Source organism: Vulpes lagopus, chromosome 1 (genome assembly GCF_018345385.1).
Source record: "Vulpes lagopus strain Blue_001 chromosome 1, ASM1834538v1, whole genome shotgun sequence".
Classification (NCBI taxonomy): Eukaryota; Metazoa; Chordata; class Mammalia; order Carnivora; family Canidae; genus Vulpes; species Vulpes lagopus.
In genome coordinates this window covers 134,386,591-134,412,039 of record NC_054824.1, presented here as the reverse complement: position 1 = coordinate 134,412,039, position 25,449 = coordinate 134,386,591, and positions in this window count along the sequence as shown.

The window sequence follows — 25,449 nt, the reverse complement described above, 5'->3', positions numbered from 1 at the left end:
TCTTATAGTTGGCATGTTTCATGTAAACATTAAACAATGCCAAAATAATGTGTCAATTGACTTCACACACTCTACACACCCTGCTTTGTAATAATCCTACAGAAAATGATATCAAATACATCACTTGACTTAGAATAGGAATGTCAATATATTTTCCCCAATTAGATATTTGACAATGCTTTTGTTTAAGAGCTCCTCCCTAAATAAATATGAACACACGAAAATCTGTAAGATAAAAACAGGAGTGAATTTTCTCTCCACCAGAGGCAGAGTCTTCAAAGAGAAGGCTTTTGCTCCACCTTCACCAACCAGCTCATTTGGAAAGAGCTCCCAGCATAGCAGAAAGTGCAGCTAAGCTCTTTTCTTAGCTGTTTCATTCCCATCTTTCCATCTTATAATCCTCCAGGTATTACCTTTTAAAAGATTTCAAATACACTAAGGCAAGGATACACATCAGTAACAGAGAAGTGTTCATCATGCAACACTTCAAAATAGGTGAAATGGAACAGGATCCATAAAAACGGAACCACATAAGGCACATGCCCCAGCAGGAGAGGGTGACTTCTAAATGCATCAGGGTATCTTCTCACAGTGGCCATGAGATGGGGCATTTAGGTGAAGATATATATATATATATATATATATATATATATATATAGAGAGAGAGAGAGAGAGAGAGAGAGAGAGAGAGAGGAAGAGTGAGCAAGCAAGAGAGCACAAGCAGGGGAACCAATAGAGGGGGAAACCAACTCCCCACTGAGCAAGGAACCCAACATGGGGCTCCATCCCAGGACCTCAAGATCATAACCCCAGCCCAAGGAAGACACTCAAGGGACTGAGCCACCCAGGCGACCCTGTTTCCTCAAGACTTTTAAGGCAGGCTAACATCTACTTCCAAGGGCAACACTGAGGGAGGAGGGATGGGGGAATGCGAGTGAGCTGCAAAGGCTGTCCCATGGCAAGTACCCCCAAAGAGCTAGTCCCTGATTCCTTGAGGTACAGTGCTCCTGCTGCAGATAGCAGCTCTCAAAGGGCAGCCCAACCCCCTCTCTCCACCAGCTAAAATTCTACTGGTCCTTATTACACGGTTTTGCTCTATTTACCAATAAATAGTGCTTCCTATTATAAGAAATCTATATCAGGGGATACCTGGGTGGCGCACAGGTTTGGCACCTGCCTTTGGCCCAGGGCGCGATCCTGGAGACCCGGGATCGAATCCCACATCGGGCTCCCGGTGCATGGAGCCTGCTTCTCCCTCTGCCTGTGTCTCTGCCTCTCTCTCTCTCTCTCTGTGTTACTACCATAAATAAATAAAAATTTAAAAAAAAAAAGAAATCTATATCAAAAAAATATCCTTTGGCTCATCTAAGAACCTTCAGAAAAAGACTCATCATAGGATCCTATTGTAAGATAGTTTGCACTTGATCAAACTATGACGGTATAGTCATTACTCAGAGATTCTCCTCTCGAGGTTATTTCCTTCGTACATCCTTCCAGTGCACCGCGACGCTACCTTTAGTTTCCAGGGGGGGCCAAGGCCCGCGGATGCCCCACGCTCCTCCTCTCAGTAAGGCCTGGACCCCTTTTACCAGCTCGGATGCACGGAGGAGACACCCAGCCCAACACCGGGAACAGAGTCTGAGCACCTGCCCGAGCGTGAGAGGCGTCCTTGGCCCTGTCCCCTCCGCAGCGGCTCGGGCCGCACAGCAGGCGCCGGGAGGCCGGGGACCAAGGCTCCGACCCACTTCTGCCAGCGCGCCCGGGGAGGCCTCCGCCGTGTGCAGAACCGGGCGGTCTGGAGCGGCTGCAGGCTGGCTGAGGGCGCCTGCGAGCAGGTAGCAGCGGGCACCGGGGTGGCGGGGCGGGGCGGGGGTGAGCCCTGCGGCGGGGGCCGGAGGAACTGGGGCGCTGAATGGCAAGGCTCGGGCTCACTCGCGCTCCCCCGCTTTAAGACCTGCCCCTGAGGGCTGAGCCCCCAAACCTCTAGCTCTGCAAACCCTGGCTGGCGCCCGAGAGAGACCCCAGCCCGGGGCGGGTGGGGGGGACTCCCCAGGTGGGGAGCTGCTGCGGGGTCCCTGCTCCAGGCGCCGTCCCTGGTGGGGCTCCCCACGCCGCTGCGCCAGGGCCGCCCCGTTTTCCTTGTGAGTTTTGTGCGGGGCGAGCCTGTTTCTCTCTGGATCCCAGTTTGAATTGGGGCCCTGAGTGTTACTCCTGAGGCTCCAGTTTTACGTTTGGGACCTTGGTTTTTACCTCCTAACCTGGTTTGTGTCTAGGCTCCAGGGTTTTACATCCAGATCCCCGGTTTTTCGCCCAGGCCACCGGTTTGCGTTTGTGCCCCGCTGTTAACTGAAACCCATTTTATTTTATTTTATTTTATTTTATTTTATTTTATTTTATTTTATTTTATTATTTTTTTTTAAAAAAAGATGATATTTATTTATTCATAAGAGACACCCAGAGAGAGAGAGAGAGAGAGAGAGAGGCGGAGACACAGGCAAGGTGAGAAGCAGGCTCCATGCAGGAGCCCGACGTGGGACTTGATCCCAGGTCTCTAGGATCAGGCCCTGGGCTGAAGGCAGGGCTAATCGCTGAGCCACCCAGGCTGCTCTGAAACTCATTTTAAAGATTAGAGACTGAAGTATAAAGAGGCTACCTAAACTTGGCCTGAAATTAGGTAAGGAGATGAACTCAAGCCTTTCAGGAAACAGATCCTGAACTTCCAATAACTGTACGGATCAAGTTTGCTACTCACCTCCTGTACGATTTTAGACAATTAACCCAATACCACAAATAATTATTTACCTACTCTATTACACTAACTTTTTAGGGTGATTGTGAAAATATGAAGAAACACTTATTACATGTGAGAACATAATGAGAACAAAAAAAGGAGTCCGTGCAAACAATATGGAAATCAGTCTGATGCAATGAGAATGGTGGCTCCCAGAATACACTGTGGCCAAGTGGAGGGATGGAGAAAAGGTAGAGTGAGAGAGGAAAAGATAGTAGTTTGTCTCCTATATTGTACATTGTGACTTATCTAGTGTACCATGTAAAAGCTCCACAGAAGGAACAATTGTCTGGTGTTGGCTTCACAATTCCTCTGTGGCCCATCACTGTTGAATCAATATCCCTGATCCTCAGTTTCTGGGCTTTATGCTCATGCTTCTAGTACCCACCATAGAGCCCAAGATATGCCAAGTGAATGGGAAGACCTCCCTGTACTGCCTTTGCACAGTCTCTTGTGTATCCTGATATTACATCCCTGTATTAACACTTATAGGATGCCTGGATTCTGTAAAGCTCAGGCTGGATTTATTCCCACTTTCCCAGTCTCTCTGATGGAGAGAGAAATGGGAGTTGTAATGTGGGCCTTATTTTCATGGTATTTTTCAGGTCTGAACAAAAATCTTAAATGGTAACATTTGGGAAAGTATGTTTTTGTCTATTTAAAAATTGCCATTTTTTGAACCTCAATATTTTTATTAAGATGGAAAAGCTCTATCAGACAGTCAGGCATTTAGACAAATGTTTATTCCCTCTTCCATACTTGGCAAATGGAAAAGGGTGCTTAAATACTTCAGCAGCCATCCATCAATTGGTTAGGCTAATTACAGAGAAGTTTTCACATTGTTGTCTTATCTCCTTCCCCATAAACTGAAGTGTCTCATGTAGTTACATTTCGGTGCCCCATCAAAAGGCTTGGAGGCAAGTGTTTCTACACTGTTGTGATATGGGAAGCCATCTGTGGTTTATACCTATGATAGAGTTCCAGGTTAAGAGCATGGTGGAGAGCATTTAACTGGTTGCCTATCAAGGAAATAAGAGTTAAAAGTTAAAAAACAAAAAAGGGAGTTAATTTTAAATCAAGGTTATTTTTGTTGGTATTTTAATTTTCTTGCCCAAAAATATTAGGTTTTCCCATTTTCATTGATTAAGGCAGAGATCTACACTCTATTTTAAATTTCCAGAGGCAAAGATCATAAATATAGCTCCTGCCTTCAGCTAGCATTCTGATTTTCTGTTCAGGAGTTATTACGTAAATAATTATTTTTAAGCACAAAGATTTATAATATTCATATCAGAAATGACATTCACAAAACTCCAAAGTGAGACTTCTTATAATTAAGATTTTACCCCTCTGTTATTGTCTGTTCAGTTATCCTTCCAAATAGTCATTTGCACTTATATTTTTGGAAAATATAGTTTAAGGATCATACAACTCTAAAAAGTCCTACCTTCAATATTCTTATCTTTCATTTTATTCTTCTGATAGAATAAACTGGTTTCTACCTCATGGATTTCTATTTACTACTTTCTTTGCCTTCCTATATCTTGTTAGGAATAGCCTTGGATCTTAATTCAAATATCACCTTTTTTTGGATGGCTATCTGTATCTAAGCAATTTAATTTTATCTCTTACCATGTCATTCTCAACTGCAATGTCCATTTTATTTTATATACAACAGTGAATCTGATATTTAAATGATAGGACTTTGCTATCTAGAATGATAAGATTTTAAGCAAGATTTTCGTTGGACTCATTGGCCATTCATTCTGTGAAACCCAATGAGGTGAAGATTTAGGGTTCCTACACCTGTCAAAAAATAACTCAGTTATCTATAGTGGAAGTGTCTTCTGAGATCCAGTTGCTCATGTCCAATGCTGTGTCTTCCATCTGCATGTGTTAGAGTTACCACATTGCACATGTATGAGAAATTCTCCTATAGGGAAATGTTCCAGTACTGGCAAGCTTCAAAAGAGAGCCATGTTTGTGGAATAGATAGTATGCACTGTATCAGAATTCCCTCTCCAGATTGGCTCTAATAAACTCATTACATTCGGATCAAAATGACTGACCAGCTGTTCCCCTTCCCTGAAGTATTTGCATTTTAAAAGGTGAGAAAAGCCTAAAACTGAGACAATAAGTTTCTATTTGTTGAACTCAGACATGGAGAAATATTGAAATATGAAGAAAATATAAGGAAATATGAAAGGGCTATATTATCACTTCTGGGAATCATTCAAACTTGCAAGAGGGACTGTGGAATCTGCTCTCTAAAATTGAAATCATTTGCAGGGCTCTCTAGGGAATCAATCGGTCCCTAAATTCTGCCTTAGTTTTCATATTTGGCAGGGCCTTAGGTTCATTAAAATCTCAGGAGTCACTACAGAGCCTCAAGTGTAGTGGCCTCATTTGGGGCCAGTTCTGTCATCATGTTAGGCACAGGCTGACTCCCAGCAGGGGTCACAGCTGGCCTAGGAGAGTTAATTATCCTCAGGATGTAACCACAAAGCCATAAGCCTGTCACTCAGGCCTTTGCTCCTGCTTGCCAGTAATTTTGGATTATCAAGAAAGGCAAAGAGGAGTTCCTATTATTGATGTGAGGAAATATATTTCTTCTTCAACATAATGAGAGACTAAATCAGGAAAATGTAAGATGAAAACAATTGTATCATTCATTCAAATATAACAAATCTCTGTTGAATGCTACTCTGTGCCAGGGACTATTTTAGAAATATGTAGAGACAGTAGGTATCATCATAGACCAGGTTTCTGCCTTCATGAATTTATATTCTAGTGACCAGAAATAGGTACCAAAATAGAAAAAGAAATCTAACAAGAAAATATCATTTTAATCAGTATAAATAAAACTAAACAGGGCGATGTTATAGAGACTAGCATTGTAAAAGACAGAGTTAGATTGTTTCATCTACTGTGGTCATCCAAGGTGACATTAAGCTGAGATACAAGTCCATCCTTAAAAGATGTAGAAAAGAGAGCTTTTTAAAAAAATTTTTTAAAGATTTTTATTTATTTATGAGAGACACAGAGAGAGAGGCAGAGACAGGCAGAGGGAGAAGCAGGTGAGAGTTTTAGACAGAGAGAGAGTATCAAATAAAAATCCATGAGAGAGATGCAAGGTTGGGTTATTTGAGGAACAACAGCAACAACAAAAAGACCAGGAGGATTTCTAATTCCAGGAAGCTGGAGTAGACATACTTTTTCCTTTTATTCCTGCTAAGTATGACAAATAACTGTAGATATTTTAAATACAGTATACATAAGATGGTTCTGAAATGTAGGGAGGATAAGACAGAGAGGCTAAGGAACTCAGGACTTGAGTAACAATGGAACAGTGAGTTGCCTCAATTTTCTATCTTTGCCTCATACATCGTAGACTCAGAGCTGAAGAAACTAACAAATCATAATACCAACAGGTATAGACACACAAACACACCTGCATGTTGCAACAAAAGCTTGCTCTCTTTAGCAAAAGGACCAAAATAAGAGAAACCTAGCAAGAAAGAAAACTTTTAAGCAGTTAAGTGCTCTACTCCAGCCAAATACCACAGAAACAAATCAACAAAAACTATTGTTGAACCCAGATCAGCAAAGCCTGAGTGGGAAACCCCTGTTTCCAATCTCATGAGACTGTAATAAGGAACCTTAAATCTCCTGCTGGGGTAGTGTCAGAGAAGATCAAGTAAGGAGCTTGAACTTTTATGCCCTTTGGCTGGCGGGTAACAAGCACCCTTGCCAGTGGTATCACTGGGGACCACATGAAGAGGCTGGACTTCCTCCTCCACTCAGAATTAATAACATACCCCTCAATTCATGATGACAGGAGGCTTAGCAGAGAATGAAGACATTCAGCAAGCACCACCCTTCCCCTGCTGGAGTGGAAAAAAGAAAGAGAGAAAGAGAAAGAAAGAAAGAAAGAAAAAGAAGAAAGAAAGAAAGAAAGAAAGAAAGAAAGAAAGAAAGAAAGAAAGAAAGAAAGAAAGAGAAGAAAGAAAGAAGAAAGAAAGAAAGAAAGAAAGAAGAAAGGAAAAGAAAAGAAAAGAAAAGAAGAGAAAAGAAAAGAAGAGAAAAGAAGAAAAGAAAAGAAAAGAAAAGAAAAGAAAAGAAAAGAAAAGAAAAGAAAAGCCAGATAAAACAAAAAGGATGAAATAGGAAGAAGGCTAAGTAGTCTCCTAACACAATACAAAGAAGGTCTCAGTTTTAATCAAAACTCATTAGTCATACCAAAATGAGGAATATCTCACATCGAATGAAAAAATACGCTGAGATGATGGAGTTATTAGAATGATCTGACAAAGATTTAATTTAAAGCCATTTAAATTACAAAATTACCATTACAAAAATTCTTCAACAAGGAAAAACACACTTGAAACAATGAAAACAGAAAATTTCAAAAAAAGATCTAACAGTTATATCAACAGAGTTTTAGAAGTAGAGGAGGAATATGGCATGACTGAAGAAGTATTTGAAGAAATAATGACTGAAATTTTCACAGATTTGGTAAGCCACACAAATTTATAGATTGAAAAAACTCAGGGAATCTCAGAGGTTAATCCCAAAGAACTCCATGCCAAGAAGACACATCATAAGTAAATTTCTGAAAATGGTTAACTACTTTAAGACTGTCCAGTGTGGTTTTAAATGTATGTAGAGAAAATACTTACATATTATAAAGTATAAGGGAATATAAAGGAGCTGAGCCTTATCTACTTACTCAACTTTGTAAAATGATGATACCAGTACTAAAAGAAAAAGAGAAAAACAACTACCATCTAGAATTCTGTATCCAGTGAAATTATCTAACAAGTGAATGAGTAATAAAGACTTTTTCAGACAAACAAAAACTAAAGGAATTTTTCACCAGTAGACCTGCCTTACAAGAAATATTAAAAGAATTCTTCAAAGAGAAGGAAAAGTACACAGGTCAGAAATTAAAATCTATATAAAGACCAGTTTCTTTGTAGGTCTTATGCTTTTTTTTATGAAGACTGGACACTTTCTATAATATAGCAATTATAGATTCCGATTCCCCATTTTCATTTTCAGAATTCTTACTGTTCCTGCTTTTTTGTTTGTTGCCTTTTGTTTGTTTAACGATTTGCCTGGACTCGTTCTGTAGATCCTACTTATTTCAGAGTCTTCAATCACCAAATTCTCTTTTTGTTCTCATTTTCATTTTTAAGCCTGACTTCCTAGATGTAACTCATGGATAAACATAGTTTTGTAGTCAGCTAATGATTGGTCAGGGGTTGTGCTCAAACACATTGAACAAATAAGACTTCAGTACTTTGCCTAGAGAACTGAGTGTTATTTGGAACTCATTCAGTGTTCAGGCACCTTACAAATCTCCAGCTTTTCTTTCTGCAGGGCCTTGTGGTGTCTCATCTACACATGCATAAGCCCTTGCATTCAGCAAGCAACTTATAAATAGCAAGGGCCATCTTCTGTCTCTTTTGAGATTTTGCAGGCTTGCACATGTGTGAGATTTCCATCTGCCAGAAATATATGAGTGTTTTTCAAGGCCTTCGATGGCTCTCATTTCCTAGCACTACATATTAAAATTCTGGCTTTTTCTATTAATGTATTGCTTGCCCCAACCTTAGGCCACATGCAAGGACATTGGCCTTCTCCACTTATATGACAATGAGATTAATTTTGTTTTCAACAATGTCTCTGAATGTGAGGTTCTTCTTCATTCTGTTCCATTTCCTGTTAGCCTCTTTTAGCAGGAAAGCTGCTGTTTTTCACAGCGTTCCCTACCAGAGTTGAATTTCTATGTTGATGGAGTTAATGGAAGGAAGCAATCTCAGGCTAAAACTCCAGAGACTCCTACTGTTCTTAAATAAACATCTCTCAATTTGTAGTATGCCTTTGGTTGATTTCTAAAATATGGTGGCTTTCTAAATAAAGTTTTTCTATTTTTATCATTGCTTATTTGGGTAAGGATTTTTCAAGTTCTTCACTTCCTGATGACTGAAGTCTTCCCTTTAAACTCTTTTTTTTTTTTTGTAGGATTGATGTTATTTCTATTTTAAATCTTTGATAGAATTCAAGGTAAAGTCAACCAGGCCTGGATTCTTCTTCTTTTTTTTTTTTTTTAAAGATTATTTATTTATTTATTTATTTGAGAAAGAGAGCAGGATCAAGATGAGGGGCAGAGGGAGAAACAGACTCCTTGCTAAGCAGGGAACCTAATGTAGGGCTTGATTCCAGGACTTTGGGTTCATGATTCGAGCCAAGGACAGCTGCTTAACTGACTGAGCCACCCAGCACCTTTGGGCCTGGATTATTCTTTGTGGAAGATTTTTAATTACAGATTCCGTTATTTCAATGATTATGAGAGTACTTTATACTTTCTGATTGTCTTTTGATTTACTGTGTTTTTCTAAGTATTATTCTAAATTTTGAAATTTTTTTTAAAGATTTATTTATTTATTTGAGAGAGAGAGAGAGAGAAAGACAGTGTGCGTGCCCAAGGAAGAGGCAAAGGAAGAGAATCCCAAGCAGACTCTCCACTGCACACCATCTAGACCCATCAGATCATGACCTGAGCCTAACCCTAGAGTTGGTGGTTTAGCTGACTGAGCCACTCAGGCATCCCTCAAATTTGTTTAAAAGTGCTTATCATATCTTCTTATGATTTGGTGATTTCTGTAGGATTTATAGTTGTAAATTTTGAGTTTCTGACTGCTTATTTGTGCATTTTCTTTCTTTCTTAATCTATTTCACTGGCATGTTTTTTTTTTTTAATTTTATTTTTAAAGAATTAACTTTAATTTTTGTTGGCAGTATTTCCTTTCTGTTTTCCATTTTATTACTTGCTATTCTATCTTTAATATTTGTTTCATTCTATTTTTCTCAATTTAATTTAACTAATTTTCTAGGATGGATGCTTAAATTATTAGATTTTAGCTACTTTTTCCCTTTCAAACATAGTAGCTGAAAGCTATAAATTTCTTCTAATCATGCCTTATGATGCATCTCACAAGTTTTGATATGTCTATTTTTGTCATCCAATTGAAGATATTTTCTAAATCCATGGTGACTTTGTCTTTGATTTTGGATTACTTAGAAATATATTACTAAACTTCCATTACATGAATACTTATTTATTTATTTATTTTAACCATCTATTTTTAAATTAATTTCTATCTTAATTACCCTGTAGTCAGAAGGATAAATTTAATCTGATTTTAATCCTTTGAATTTTGTTGAGACTCACTTTGCCACCTAGTATATAGTTAATTTTGATTGAATTTTCCCCAGTGTTTCTAAAAATATTTTATTTTTATTCTTCAGCTTTTATATTTTGTACATGCTCATTAGGTGAGCTTTGTTAATATTCTTTTCAAATTTCTATTCTGTTTTTTTCTGATTTTTCATCATTTGTTCTTTCAGTTACTGTGACTTGGCATGTTAAACCTCTTTCTCTCTCTCCTCTCTCTCTCTCTCTCTCTCTCTCTCTCTATATATATATATATATATATATACACACACACACACACAAACACACACACACATGCATAACATAATCATTAATAAAGATCATTCTTTATCTCTAGTAATGCTTTTAAAAAATTACTTCATCTATAAGTACTAGTAACAGTTCTTTTAATATTTCAATACTCTAATTTTCCACTTTTAATATTAACATTTTCATATTTAGGTTTTAATATGTAGTTTGTAAAATGGCAACCTTTGATGGACTTTTTTTGTTCAGGTTGAAAATCTTTGTCTCATGTGGAATATTTATTCCATTAGATTTATGCATTCTTAACATATGTTTTAGTTGGTTGTAGAACTCTAGCTTAGCAGGTTTTATGTTTGTTTGTTTTAATACTTTGATGACATGACTCCATTTTTCTTCCTAGTTTCCATTGTTCTGTAGACAACATTTCTTTTTAATCTTAGTGTTTATTGTTGCTCGTTTGAAGAAAATATGTCCTTTCTTTCCACCCTTGATGCTTTTAAGATTCTCTTTTAAGGTTTGTTTTTCAGTCATTTTACTGTGATGTATCTAAGTAGAATTTTGTCTTATTAATCCTGTTTAGTGTTTGTTGTATTTGTAGAATATGTAGATTGGTGTTCTTTTAATCAATTTGGAAAATTCTTGACCATGATCTCTTTAAACTTTTTTTCCCCTCCTTCCTCTTTTGGATCTCAAATTACACTTCTGTTAGAACTTTCTTTGGTATATGTCTATGTCTCTAATGAGTTTTACCCTTTAATGAAAACATACATTTTTTGGTCTCTGAACATTTGTTATCTATTCTAGTTCTCTGGTTTCTCTTCCATCCATAGGATACTTAATTAATTTCCATTTCTTTTAATTAAAATGTACATTTGCTTTTCATATTTTCTTGTTTGAGTAAGTTCTTCATCTTTCCTTTTATTTCTTTGAATCTACTATATTTAACCATTTTAAAGTTTATGTATAATAATTCCATTGTGTTGATCATTTATGGCTCTTTTGTTATACATTGTTTCTCTTATTTTTCAATCACATTTTCTTGCATTTTTTAAAAACCTGGTTATTTTCCCTTGAGTGCTCAGTGCTATGCCTATAACATTTAGAGATTATTGAAATCATGGATTATGTTTCCTTTTTCCATGGAGTGTTATATTTACTTCTGGCAGGTTGTACTAGAACTAATAATCCTACAGGGCCTTAACCTAACCAGGTATTAAGATGATTTAAAGCTGAACTCTAATATCCCCAATTATTATTCTGTTCACTTCCTATTTCTGGGTCAAAGTACTTGGAAATTCAACTGAAAATTTTGATGGGCACAACTTACCAGGAACTCCGTTGATAGGCTTTGAATTCCAATAATCCTAAGCTCCATGAGTCTGTCATAAACAATTTTCAAGATTTTAGCCTTTCGGTCTCCCAATTCCTCTTCTAGAAGTGGCAAGTACCCTGAGAAGAAAAGCAACCTGAAATACCAATCTCAGCTCTCTGGATTTCTTTCTTCTTTCAAGTCTTGCTGTAATAATTCTCCATTCCTGTGTAAGCAGTCAGATGATTTCAAACATGTTATTTAAAATATTTTTCCCAGGCATGCCTGGGTGGCTCAGCAGTTGAGTGTCTGCCTTTGGCTCAGGGCGTGATCCTGGAGTCCTGGGATTGAGTCCCACATCAGGCTCCCTGCATGGAGCCTGCTTCTCCCTCTGCCTACGCCTCTGCCATTCTCTCTCTCTCTCTCTGACTCTCATGAATAAATAAATAAAATTTTAAAAAATAAATAAAATATTTTTCCCAGTCTTTCTTGTTTTGCTCTGTATTACCTAGACTTCCATTCTCAGAATACTTTTGTTTTTCACATCCTTGTATATGACTTTCATGTTGATAGCTAATTTTTGTTTGTAGATATATAACTCTCTCTACTCCATTTGTTCCTCCTCCATTTCCTCCTCCTCCTCTTCCTCATCTCAGAAAATGGTTAGGTATGAAAACATTTTAATCAATTCCCTGGGTTTATGGGGATGGGTTATGGGTTGAATTGTGTCCTTCAAAGGTATGTTGACATTCTAGCTTCTGGTACCTTATTTGGAAATAAGCACTTTGCAGGAATGTGACCTTATTTGGAAATAAGCACTTTTCAGGAATGTGACCTTATTTGGAAATAAGCACTTTGCAGATGTAATCAAATGAAGATTAAAGCCATTAGGATGGGCCCTAACTCAATATGACTAGTATCCTCATAAGAAGAGAATAGAAACAGAGACAGGAACACATTGTGAATGCCCTGTGACAATTGACATGGAGATTAAACTGATGCATCTGTAAGCCAAGAAATGCCAGGAATACCATAAGCTAAGAGAATGGCATGGAACAAATTCTTCCCTAAAGCTTTTTGAGAGTGTATGGTCCTGCTGACACCTTGATTTTTTTCTAGCCTCCAAAACTGTAAGAGAATGAATTTCTGTTGTTTTAAGCCACCCAGTCTATGGTACTTTGTTATGACAGCCCTAGGAAACTAGTATATTCATTATACCCTTAGCCCAAAATAATTTCTCAAAATCCTAAATTTCTAGATTGACTGTGGTCTCTCTCATTCCAGTCATATTAACCTCACAGCCCTTTCACAGACATTTAACAGATTCCTTGTCAGCAAATGGCATCATCTTGGGTGATTTTCTTTTACTGTTACCTTCCCTTTCTTATCTGTCCTCCATATTAATGTTATTCACTTATTTCTGCTTTTGTATATACTCGGGACTATTTCATGTCTTAGCTAAAGTATCAAGTGATCTTATGTTCTCCCAGGCACCTCTGATGGCAAGAGAAGTATTTGGTAAAGTCACATTTTGTGTTTAGGAACAGACTTCCTCTCATTTTCAACAAATTGCAGTGGTGTATTCTGAAGCACAATAGCAAGTGGACAGGTTAGGTATAATTGAGTATGTTTGCAGTTTTAGTGTTTTTGAAATTTTTTTCAACTGCTAACCAACAGTAAGAAATATTTTTTTATATCGTGACCAAATTCACATATAAATACAGACAGATCTAATTGGAAAAAAAAGTTTCCTCCAACAACGCTTAGCTTTCTAAAATATAAATCTTCTGTTATTTTCTATTATATTCTATGCTTTTATAGTTAAGAATACAATGTCCATGAGCAATTAAAATAAAAATAAATCATAATCCAGAGTTTGAAGATTACTGTCCAGGTGACTTGTTTTCTGCATGGCTACTTTCTGATGACCATCATGTGGGATCTCACACATTAGGTAAGAAGTAGAACATCAGGAAGAGTACATCACTCTCATTAGATCTTTCTTTTGATTCCTTTCAGTTAATTCTCTGAAATTTATTTGTTTAGATCAGATTTCTGATAACACAGGAAGAAGACATATTTTCAGAGATATATTGAAGGGATTTCTGTCTCTTCAAGTTACACTTTATGAGAAAAATTTATTATTTCATTATTTTTAACCCAGTCTTTTCCTGTGTACTGTCCTTTTGTTGAGGCAGAATTAAATTTCATGAAGGGACACATTTTATTTCAACTGGGTGGGTCTTTGGTCCTATTTTTTTCTGTGTTTGATAAAAGCCATTTATAGACTTAGCTTTGGTTTAAAACATCAGATCAAATATATAGACAAATTCTAATTCAGATATAAGCTACATTCTCATAGAACTACTCGACATCAAGCGTGAAACCCCAAAATAGCATGTTCTGCTATGGAGACAGGGTGTTTGCTACACTGAGGCTTTTCTGAATGGCTGACATCCAGAGATTCATTTTCACATTGGTGCTTTCCTCCACCATTTGGGGCATGACAGGAAAAGATCAGAGAAAATATTGTTGGAAAGAGTTAATGGCAGGTGCCATGTTTGCTTATTGCTTCCTGCAGCCTTCAGCAGTTGATGCTTTTGCTATTAAATATTTTCATATGTAGTTTCCTATTTGCCTTGAATTACTGAAATATACTAAGCATATCTCTCCAAGGACTCAGAGCCACAATGTAATAGGCTCCTGCTAATAGCTTGAAACTGTACAGCAATCTAGTTTTAAAATACAACACAAATCTTTATCTAAAAGCACTAACACCTCACTCTTGTGTTCGCAGAGTATGTTTTCACATTTCCTCTTGCGATGCATAGGAAGGGGGGAAAAGCTACAAGAGAAATGATGCATTCCGGGCAAGGAGCCAATTTAAAAAGTCTGTTCTTTCCAGTTTGCTGTCACTTGTCGTGGTTAAACAAAACACGGAGGAGAAAAAGAGAAATTGGCTTCAGTGTAAATGTCAACATTCTGATTAAAGCAAACACAAAGCATTCAGAACTCTTGACAAAAAAAAAATTAAATTGAATTATGAAGGGTATGCAAATGGAGCCCTTCCTCTGTATGATTACTAGGACTTATGCATTTTGTATTTTCTGTCTGTGCTGGAGAAATCTATGCTGCAGGACAAGGTGTTCAGGAAGAGGGAAGGGAGGTGAACAACACATTTCCCAGCTGATGACAGTTGGAACTTACCAAAATATTGGTTCAGAAATAGCCCAATACTTTGCAAACACTGGGGAAGGTTACAAAGCTGACAGTAAGGCCTTGTGCTTTTAGTCTCTTGTCTTTCTTGCTAAGCAGGGTCCTCCCCTAGGACACAAACCCCAAAAGTATTTATTTAAAGGATTCAAAAGTTGTAATTTGTTAGAGGGGAGTCCTTTAAGAAAACTCATATTAAAATGCAGATATGTAAACTATATAGTGTCAGTTCCTTCCTATCTCCTTTAAACACAGACCTTAGAAATTGAATTATTTGAAATACAGTTTGAAAGTGATCTCAGCATGCATCCATGATATGCAGTTTTAAAGGTAACATAATACATTCCATTTCTGTAATTAAAATTAATGGGGAAATGAAAAAAAAATGGTGTGCATTGGTCTGACTTTCCCGAGGGGAGAATATACTTGTCTTCTTGGGTGAATATGTAAGTATGGTCCTGTGTTTAGAGGCTGCAATGTAGGGGTGTATGTATGTATCTGCATTTTTGCGTATAAATAAGTTTATATGCTAAGTGTAAGAAAAATCCTTCATTATCCTTCATCCTTTATTCTCCATCATTGCTCTTGTCTCTCCCCTCTTTGGGCTACCTGAAACTTCCTCCAAAGTTATGATATGCTCTCAGCATGTCATTTCTGACTCAAAAACCTGAAACAGTTACCTAGTGCCTGCTACAAAAGCCTAAACGTTGGCCTGACATTCAAGGCTTCCTCAAATGGCTTCAAATTAACTCTGTATTCATTTCATAAATATTTACAGGATTTCTATTGAATGTCATTTTGCTTTTTCTTCACGTTGTTGCCCATGCATTTTCTTTTGGCTTTTTTATTCTTTTCCCATCATATACTTGTGCTTTTCCCTTTCTGCAGATTTTTGCTGTGCCCTTTCCTTTAATGTACCTTCCTACAGCTTTACCTGCCAGACCCTTCCAGAAAAATCTTTCAAGGCTACATTTCAAAGGTATCGCTTTCTTGAAATCTTCCTTATTACTATATTTGAAAATGATTTATTCCTCTCCAGAACTTTTATAGTTTTCTATTCATAACCCTTGGAACATATTAATTTTTTTTCATTAATTCTACAGATGTCCTTGACTTATGATGTGATTGTGTCCTGATAAATCCATTGTAGTTTGAAAATATTGTAAGCCAAAAATGCATTCAATGCACCTAACCTACTGAATATCATAGCTTGCCTGGCCTATCTTAAAATATGCTCAGAATACTTACATTATACTACAGTTGGGCAAAATCATCTAATACAAAACCTGTTTGATAATGAAGTGTTGAATATCTCATGTAATTTGTTGAATACAGAAAATGAAAAACAAAATGGTCGTGTGGATAAATAATGATTGTAAGTGTGTTGGTCCTTTACCTTTGTGATCATGTGGCTGACTGAGCAGCTGCCCAGTATCACAGGAGAGGATCATACCATATTTTGCTAGCCTGGAAAAAGATCAAAATTCAAAAGTCAAAGTATGTTTTCTACTGAATGTGTATTGCTTTTGCACCATTATCAAGTCAAACAATTGTAAGTTAGGGACTGCCTGTGTGTACATATCCATTTGCCCTAAAAGAATCTTAAAAACTGAAGCCTTTGTTTTGTGCATCTTCATATCCTACTCAAAACTCATACACTGAAAAGAAAAAACCTCATACATTGTAAATAGTGAGTTGTAAATCCAGATAATATTGGGAAAGTTTGTCACTTATTAATGTTTCAATTCCCTTGTCCATGAAATGTGGATGATAATTTCTGTCTTGGGGCATTATGAAGAATAAAGGAGATAATGTTTGTAAAACTATGTGGAGTTCTAAGTATTAGGTATAATTTATATTACCTCAATTTTTAACATTGAAAATGCATCCAAATACATAAACAAATGAATGAATATAGCAGTACATGTAAGTAGACACTAAAACAGGAGCATCAGCCCTTTGCTAGATGCTTTTAATAGATTCAATGGAGTTCTCTCTGTAACCTTGTAAGGCCAGTATTAGAATATCACTGTATACCTGAGGCTGAGTGGGCTACATGCAAATAACCAGTCTGACTCCGAAGCCTGTGATATTCTTCAAACTCTCAGTAATTTATTCATTGGACTGTCCTAAATAACAGGAGAACTTTGTCAAGCTAGATACAGGGACAGCATACCCCCAGCCCTGCTCTGGACTCGTCTCCCTATTCTTTTAGCATGTGAAAATACATTCACTTTAACTTGGAGGACCAGTCATGTTTACTTTGCACCCCAATGCCCCTGTTTCCTCCTGTGCTGCTGTTCTTCCCCCGGATCCAGTGCTACCTAGGATTTCCCTAAATTTGTGTCCTGATGCATTAATTAACTTTTTGTTTAACAATCCTCTAGACTACCTATTACAAATGTAGATCCCTACCTCCATTCTAGTAAGTGTTCCAGGTGATATTGAAACCTGTCCTCAGACCACTCTTTGAGAAATAATGCTGTAGACAGTCAAGTTTAAATGTATATAGGGCACACTCTGCCCCAATCTCATAAAACTTTTCATGTGGTATGAAGTGAGACTTACATTTAATAGGATGAAGAACTAGAGATTATCAAAGACTACTCCCCATTTCATTCAGGAAAATGAGACCTAGATAGATTTTAATTAGAATAAATGAATATAAGGAATTTAGAATTCTTGTGGTGATTTTTAATGGAATTCTCATGCATTCATTCATTTTCATTCATTATCATTTTCTTGAGCCCCCCACACATGCACTGAAGAAAGCCAGCCATAAATAGCCTCATCTCTCTGGGACTTTCACTCTGGATGTGAAAACTACATTGTCTTATAAACAAAAACTATAAAACATGAACAAGAATTCCAAAGAGAATATCAGAGATGTATTTCAAATAGTGAATTAAAAACACAACACACACATTTTAGGTTTTTATGTGCAACATGGGAGCTAGTGTGAAACAAAACAGGTGTTTTCAGAGAAGGTGAGGGCTTATCTGTTTCATCAGGGACCCAGTCCTCCCGAGGGGGAGGGGTCAAGGCCTTGCCAGCCCATTTCCCACATTTCTTCATCTGTGCACTCAGATTTGGGAATGAAGGCTTCTTTTGTTGTTGTTTTCATGTGGAGAAAAATACACGTTCCTTCCTTCAAAGTAAACATTTTGGAAACTGTTGTGATTGTTCAGATTTCTTTAAAGACCTTGACGCCACTTACCATTGCTTTTTAGACTGCAGGGAACATAATGAAACTGAAGTCTCTCATGGAGCTTTTATTCCTCTTCTTTCAGACTTAATAGAAAGCAGTAGGGGACACTTGGGCCACCAATGTCAGTGCCATTTCAGGTTCTGCTTTGGTTTTATTCTCAAGAAAAATGGCATTGGATTAATTTTTTTTTTAAACAGATGTTTTGCTCAGAAGAAACCCTGACATTTGCCATTTATCTCCTCCTCTTCCTTCTCCCCCACCCCACTGGCCTGCCTTTTCTTCCTCTGGGGCAGGACAAAGGCTTGAGTTTGAATGGGGTCTTCTCCTGATAGTGCTTTTATCAAACTTTATTTGACTATGACCCACAGTATGAAATACACTTTTCATTGAGACCCAGCATGTAAATACACAGAAACACACACATACACTCATCTTTTGACAAAAGTTTGTATTTTTACTGAGCAATTTATACATTATTTTTCTTTAGACATCTCCCACTTCCAAAATACTAACTTTGAAACTGTCTTCTGATATTTGACTTTTAGTAGTCAAGTTTAATTTTTTTTAAAGATTTTTTTATAATTTATTTGAGAAAGAGAGAGCACACAAGGAGGGGGGAAGGGCAGAGGAAAGAGAGAAGCAGTCTCTCCACTGAGCAGGGAGCAGAATTTAAGCCCAGTTCCTGAGACCCAGGATCAGGAACTGAGCCCAAGGCAGACGCTTAACTGAGCCACCCAGGCACCCCTAGCCTTCAGATAGTTTTGAAGTCCTCTGGAACCTCTGCACTTTACTCAGACTGTGAATCACTTAGGACTATATTATGACTTTTGAGAATCCTAGGCACTTTCCTTCATAGGTCCCTGTCTCTCTCTCTTCATAGGTCTCTCTCTCTCTCTAAATATATATATATTTTATATGTATTTACACATATGTAAAATCTCTCTATATATATGTAATATATATAATGACTGTTGGTAAAAGACAAATGCAATCCAGGCTGGATTGGTAATGGAATATTATTATTATTTCTTATTATTGAATTTGTTTTTATCTTCTAATTTTAAGAGAAATTGAAATTGAAATACCTTTATGTTAGTTTGCAAACTTCTTCCTGTACACAGAGGGCAAGGAAAGATGGAAGAGGCAAGCCACTCCTCATTGGTAGCTGGCACTTTTAATAAGCAGGAGAATTTACATATGAGGTTTGTCTTGGGGCAGCTGCAAGATAAATAGATCTCCACACCCACCAGCCAGAACCTCAAGTTTATTTAGAGGCCTTACCTGGGTTCAGTCACATATTTAGTTCAGAGGGTGTCAACACCACCTTTGTCTCTCAAGGCCAAGTCCTTCAACTAACTCCTAGTGTGGGAATGGTGGATAGAAAGTACATTTCAAGCAAAGGATTGGAGGTGAAGAGTGTCTGATTCTCCTGGGGCAACTTGTTGGTCAACTGGCGGTCTCCTTTTTTCAATGAACTCTTCCAATAATTAATGAATTCCTAACTGTATAGTAGGGATTGGATACTATACCTCTCATCTGGATGAACAGTTTGTCTAGAATCCCTAGATTTTAATGCAAAGTACACTTTGTAATTCACAGGTGAAAGAACTGACTCCTTTTCTTTTATGAGTAGAACACGTGTTCTATCTAATTTCTAGAATAATGAAGATTAGCTTATATAGTTGCTTCTTCTACTTTTAGCTAATAGCAGATTTTGTGGCTGGTTATTTTTTAGAGATACTATAATGGCTGTGGGTAGTAGAACTGTTTGGAAATTGGGTTGGAGCCCAGTGAATGCCTAGGGTCAGTGCTAAGCCTTTTGCAATTTTACAAGGCATTTGACTAGAGGAGGGGAGTAGTAGTTTAGAGAAGGGATTCAGAAAGTTTGACAAAAACAGAATATTCTTTGGTTTCAATATTTTGTCCAAAATCACTTTTCTAAAGAAAAAAGGAATATATCATATACAAGAAATATATATATATATATTTAAAAACAATAAGAGTTAAACAATGAAGATAATAAAAAGAACACCTATAATTCAATAATTCCACAGAGATCTAGTCACTGTTAATATTATGAACTATAATCTTTAAGAAGCATATGCATATATGTAGTTATGAACATATACAACTTTTAACAAAAATATCATTAAATAGGTCTATCATTAAATAGGTTACTCTGCCACCTGCACTTTTATTCAAAAATTAATCACAGACAACTTTTATATCACTAATTTTTCTTCTAAAATATACATTTTAGTCCACGGTAAGACAACGCATCTCTTGTTCAATGGGCCTTTTGCGAATTGAATTCAGATATTCCACAGTTGTTTGCTAATACAAACAAAGCCGTCCTGAACTTAAATAAGCCTGTGAGTACAGATGTGTACATCTATATTCTTTCAGAAAAAAATCATAGAAGTGGAAGTTCTGAGGGAAATTATTATATACTTCAGAGAGTTTACGGTTTTTACATCTTCTTTAATGAGCTATCTATTCATGTCTATATCTCATATCTCCTTTACTTTCTTTCTTGATTAGGAAACATGCTTTATGTAACAAAAATGTTAACCCTGACTGTTATATATATTGAAAATAGTTGTGCTAGTTTATCTTCATTTTTTTGAAGTTTCTTTCTTTCTACAGATGTTTTAAAATTTTATTTGGTAAATCTATCAGTATTTCCAAATATCAGTTTGTTTTCCTTCTTTAATGTTAGAATCATATACAAAAGCACTTCTACACTTTAAAATTACATGAATATCCACTAATATTTCTTCTATTATTTGAAGTTTAAAAAGTATGTCTGTGTTTAAATTATTTGCAATTCAGTACACCTGGGTGGCTCAGCGGTGGAGCGTCTGCTTTCCGCTCAGGTCGTGATCTTGGAGACCTGGGATTGAGTCCCATGTTGGGCTCCCTTCATGGAGCCTGCTTCTCCCTCTGCCTGTGTCTCTGCCTCTCTCTCTGTGTGTGTCTCTCATGAATAAATAAATAATCTTTTAAAAAATAAATTATTTGCAATTCTTTTTGGTATAGTATGTGAAGTATAACCTAATTTTGCATTTATAAACAAAATAATTTCCTACTTTTTTGAGATTGCCTCTGTATCATGTACTAAATCCTGATAGGAAGTATGGCTGGTTTCTAGACATTCTTTCTTTTTTATTGATCTATTTCTGTACCAGCATCATACTGTTTTAATTTTTGAAGTTGTAAAAATTCATAAGACAAAGAACTAAGTATGTCTTTCTTTTTTTATTTTTGAAATGAGCTACTCTATCATTTATTTTGTTAGAAGAAATATAGTATAGGTTTTTCAAGTTCAGTATTTGGAAAACTTACTGAAATCATTAAGGTTTAATTCAGAAGAATTAGTTTCTCACAGAATTGTATCTTTTCAGATAAGAACATAGGACATTGCTCTATTTACTTGTGCACATACACAAACTCATGCATGTAGGTATGTAAATATATAGCTATGTAAAGTGTTGTAGACTTCTTTGACCAATACATTTTTTCTTATTTCTTGATATTTTTTATTTTGGTTGCTATGGCAAATGGAATCTCTTTTTCTTTATGTGTTCTAAGTGGTTATTGCAACTGTATTGGAAAGCTTTAGAGTTCTTTATTTATTCTGTAACTAAACCGTACTGTATTTCATTGTTAGCTCCCAATAATTTTTTCTTTGATTCACTGAGTTTTTGGAGTAGACAATCTTATAATCTGTAAGTAATGGTATTTTGTCACTTCCTTTACAGTATTTATAGCTCTATGTTTTTATTATCCTATTTCATCAGGTAGAACTTTGGAAACTTGTTGAATAATAGCAGAGCTAGCAGGCATCTCCATTTTTTCCCCCCAGAATTTATTGGGAATGCCTCTGGAGTTGTGTAGTCAAATAAGGTGTGCAGAGTTTCAAAAACAAGTTCTTATATGTATTCTTAGTTCATTCTAAAGTTTCCTCTTTTTCACTTTGGTCTGTCTTTAAAAGCAAATAGATTTTAACTTTGTGAAACGCACTTTGGCATCTATTAGGTTAATCTGTTAGGTTTTTGTCTTCCTTTTGACCTATTGATGGGAGAAATTATATTAATTCCTGTGCTACCAGGTGAATCCATCTTTTTTTTCTTTTCTTTCTTTCTTTTTAGAGAAGGTGGTGAGGGAGAGAGAATTTTTTTTTTAAGGGAGAGAGAATCTTAACTAGGCTCCCACCTAGTGTGGAGCATGACACAACCTGAGTCAGTCTCACAACCCTGAGATCATGACCAGAGCTGAAATCCAGAGTCCGATACTTAATGTACTGAGCCACCTAGGCACCCTAGTTGAACCCATCTTGCACACCTGGAGAAAATGTTATTTGGCCATGACATATCGTTCTTCTTATATGGTACAGAATTTAATTTGCTAAAGTTCTGCTTAGCATTTTTGCAGCTATGCTTATAGGTGTGATTATTCTGCTGTCTATGTGTGCATGCATCTGTGTTTGCATACACACATGCTCTTTACCAAGCATGGTATAAGGTTTATTCCTGCTATATTAAAGTGAACTGTAAAAATGTATTTTTCTCTATGATTTGTAACAATTTAGATTTCATGAAAATGTTACTGTCCCCTGAAGATTTGATAGATCCACCCACAGAACTCTCACCCAGATTGCTTTGTATTTCTAGTCAGTTTCTCCAGGATCAAAAATAATTTTCTTCCCATAATCTACTATGTACCTATCCAGCCTCTACCATGCTGAGGTCACCAGAGAGACACAGGAAATGGTCACAGAAAATCCACATAAAAAAAGATGGTGCACAAAGCAATTCATTCTAAGCCCAAATGGGTGGAATACACAAAGCATTTTGTTGGAATTCAAACTAATTTAGCAAATAGTATTGGCCTCTTTGTCTTGGAAAGTCTTTTGTTGTTCCTTGTTTTGTTTTGCTTTTCTCTGAATGAGGAAGGACTTCAGCTTCATCTCAGACTAGCCACGCTGAGAAGTACCAACAGCACCTGAGCTGTTAGTACAAACTGCTGTTGGGGATATTGACTTGTGCACTAGAAGCACTGGAGGATGTTCTAGCAGAATTGAAAAAGCACATGAGGGCTATAGTGTTAGAAAAAAAAACCTGGAGTCAGGTGTCCAGGGACCCTGTAATAAGTATGGTCCTTCCATCTCCAATGACCTACTTCTATCCATAGATGCTTTAATGAAAACCTCCAGCCCTTTGACATTAAATGTCAAATAGATAACTTGTAGTATCCCTTCCTTTTTTTTTTTTTTTTACTCTTTGAGCCTTTGAGTTTTAAAGGCCTCGGAGTGTCTCTTGCCCTCTAGAATGGGGCATGAGGAATGATTTGACCCAGGACTTGAGTGAAGAAATGATTTTCACTTTAGCCTTTGTAGTCCATTTCATCACTTAATCATGAACTTCCAACTCTTTGTGAGCCAACAATAGCAACAATAATGGTTTGTATAAGTCACATAAGAAAAAGGCACATCTATATCATGAGTCTATTTACAAAGGGAATTATAGAAGATGTCTGCTTACTAGAAAAAAAATCACCTAAGTTAAGACAGTGAAAGTGCCATTAAGTCATTTTTCCATCCCTCAGAACCTGGCAGGGAATTGTTCCCCGTGGTGCATTTTCCTGCTTCTCTTGCAGCCAGGTTTTAAACATCTTAAGCTATAGCACTACCTTCTCCTCCCCTGAGCAGTGACTATACTGCCTCATAAATCTCTTTGGTCGGAATTCTTTCCAACATAACTCCAGGTCCCTTGTGATGGATTCTTTCTGCCCCTGGGAGGCCCCTTCGTTTTGTCATGTGCTAAAGGAAAGAAAGCAGGAATTGGATTGTGCAAACATCAAAAAGCAAGTCTTGCTATCCTTCGCTTACTTTCTTAGCTGTAAATTGAAAACATTAGATCTTATAGAATGCAGCACTGACATTAGCACACAGGAAACCTCATAAAGCTCAATTAGTCAAGCATTCCTGGTAAGTTCTGTGACAATGGGAAACTTGAATTTTTTATTCAACTCTGGAAACCCAGAGTCTAAGAGTGTCTGGCAAATAGTAGGTGCCTAATAAATACACGTTGAATGCCTGTATAAATGAATGGATCACCACATGTCAGGCAAAATATTATGCCCAGTGGGGATGCCAATAAAATAAACATATGGGAATGCCTGGGTGGCTCAGCAGTTGAGTGTCTGCCTTCGGCTCAGGGCATGATCCTGGAATCCAGGATTGAGTCCCACGTCAGGCTCCCTGCATGGATCCTGCTTCTCCCTCTGCCCGTGTCTCTGCCTCTCTCTTTCTCTCTCTCTCTCTCTCTCTCTCTCTCTGTCTCTCATGAATAAATAAATAAAATATTTTTAAAAAGAGAAACATATGACTCCTGCCTCACAGAAAACTATGTCCAATTGTGTAGGCATATTTATACTGGAAATTAAGTAGTTTGTGGGTCATCAGGGTTTAAGAGCTATTCTGCAGATTCAGAGGCTATGGAGATGAGGCACAATGTTAGTGGAAGTGGGTCCTAAGTTCATCTAGGGTTGATGGGCAGGTTTTAAATTGCCAGAGGGGAGGGCCAATCCATAAAAGAGACCACTTCTATTTCCATTTGTCCCCTTAACTACTTCTCAGTGCAAGTTTACTTAATTCAATCCACAATTCCTAAGAACCTGGTTTATAATCTACAATTGAGAAGATGTTAGTCTTTATTCAAATAACATTGCAGCCAGAACCCTAACTGGTAAGTCAATGGAAACATGCTGCTGTGATACAAACTACCAAGCCTTTGCGCGACACCCCAAACAGGTTCCCAGAACCTCAGTGACCCTCAATATCAGTCTGGGGGACACTTGCTCTCTGTTAGCAGGTGAGGAATTCTGGTTCTATCTCTCCACCCTTCTCCATATACAGGACTTTCCACCCACAGCTAGCCAGCCCTCAACCCAGCTATTTAGCTTAGGAGTATTTTCTGTGAGCATGTGACAACCCAACACCTAGAAAAGAAGCACAGAGAATTTGTCTTCAGCTAGTGTTGTTCATGTCTATGTGTGTATTTGTGTATATGTTTTTCTATTGCAAATCTCTGGATAAATAGTATGCAGGCCATCACAACATCCCAGAACAGGGAAGCATGGAGCCCATGTGTTATAATTTTTTCTGTCAGAACAGCACGTGACTGTGGGACTGGCTCTTTGCATAAACTCTCAGGTGATTGCTCATAAGGTGGGTGAATTTGGGGTATCATCAGAATCCATCCTTTGCCTTAAATTGCCTTCTGCCTTAGTTTATCCTAAAGCCAGGAGCTCTCACATTAGATGTCAAATGTAAAGAACCCCTTTTTTTAGAAAATACTGACAGGAGAGATTATACATTAAATTTGTGTTACCTGTTAACATCTTTGCCTGAATTAGTTTATCAACTTAGCAGTCCAGTC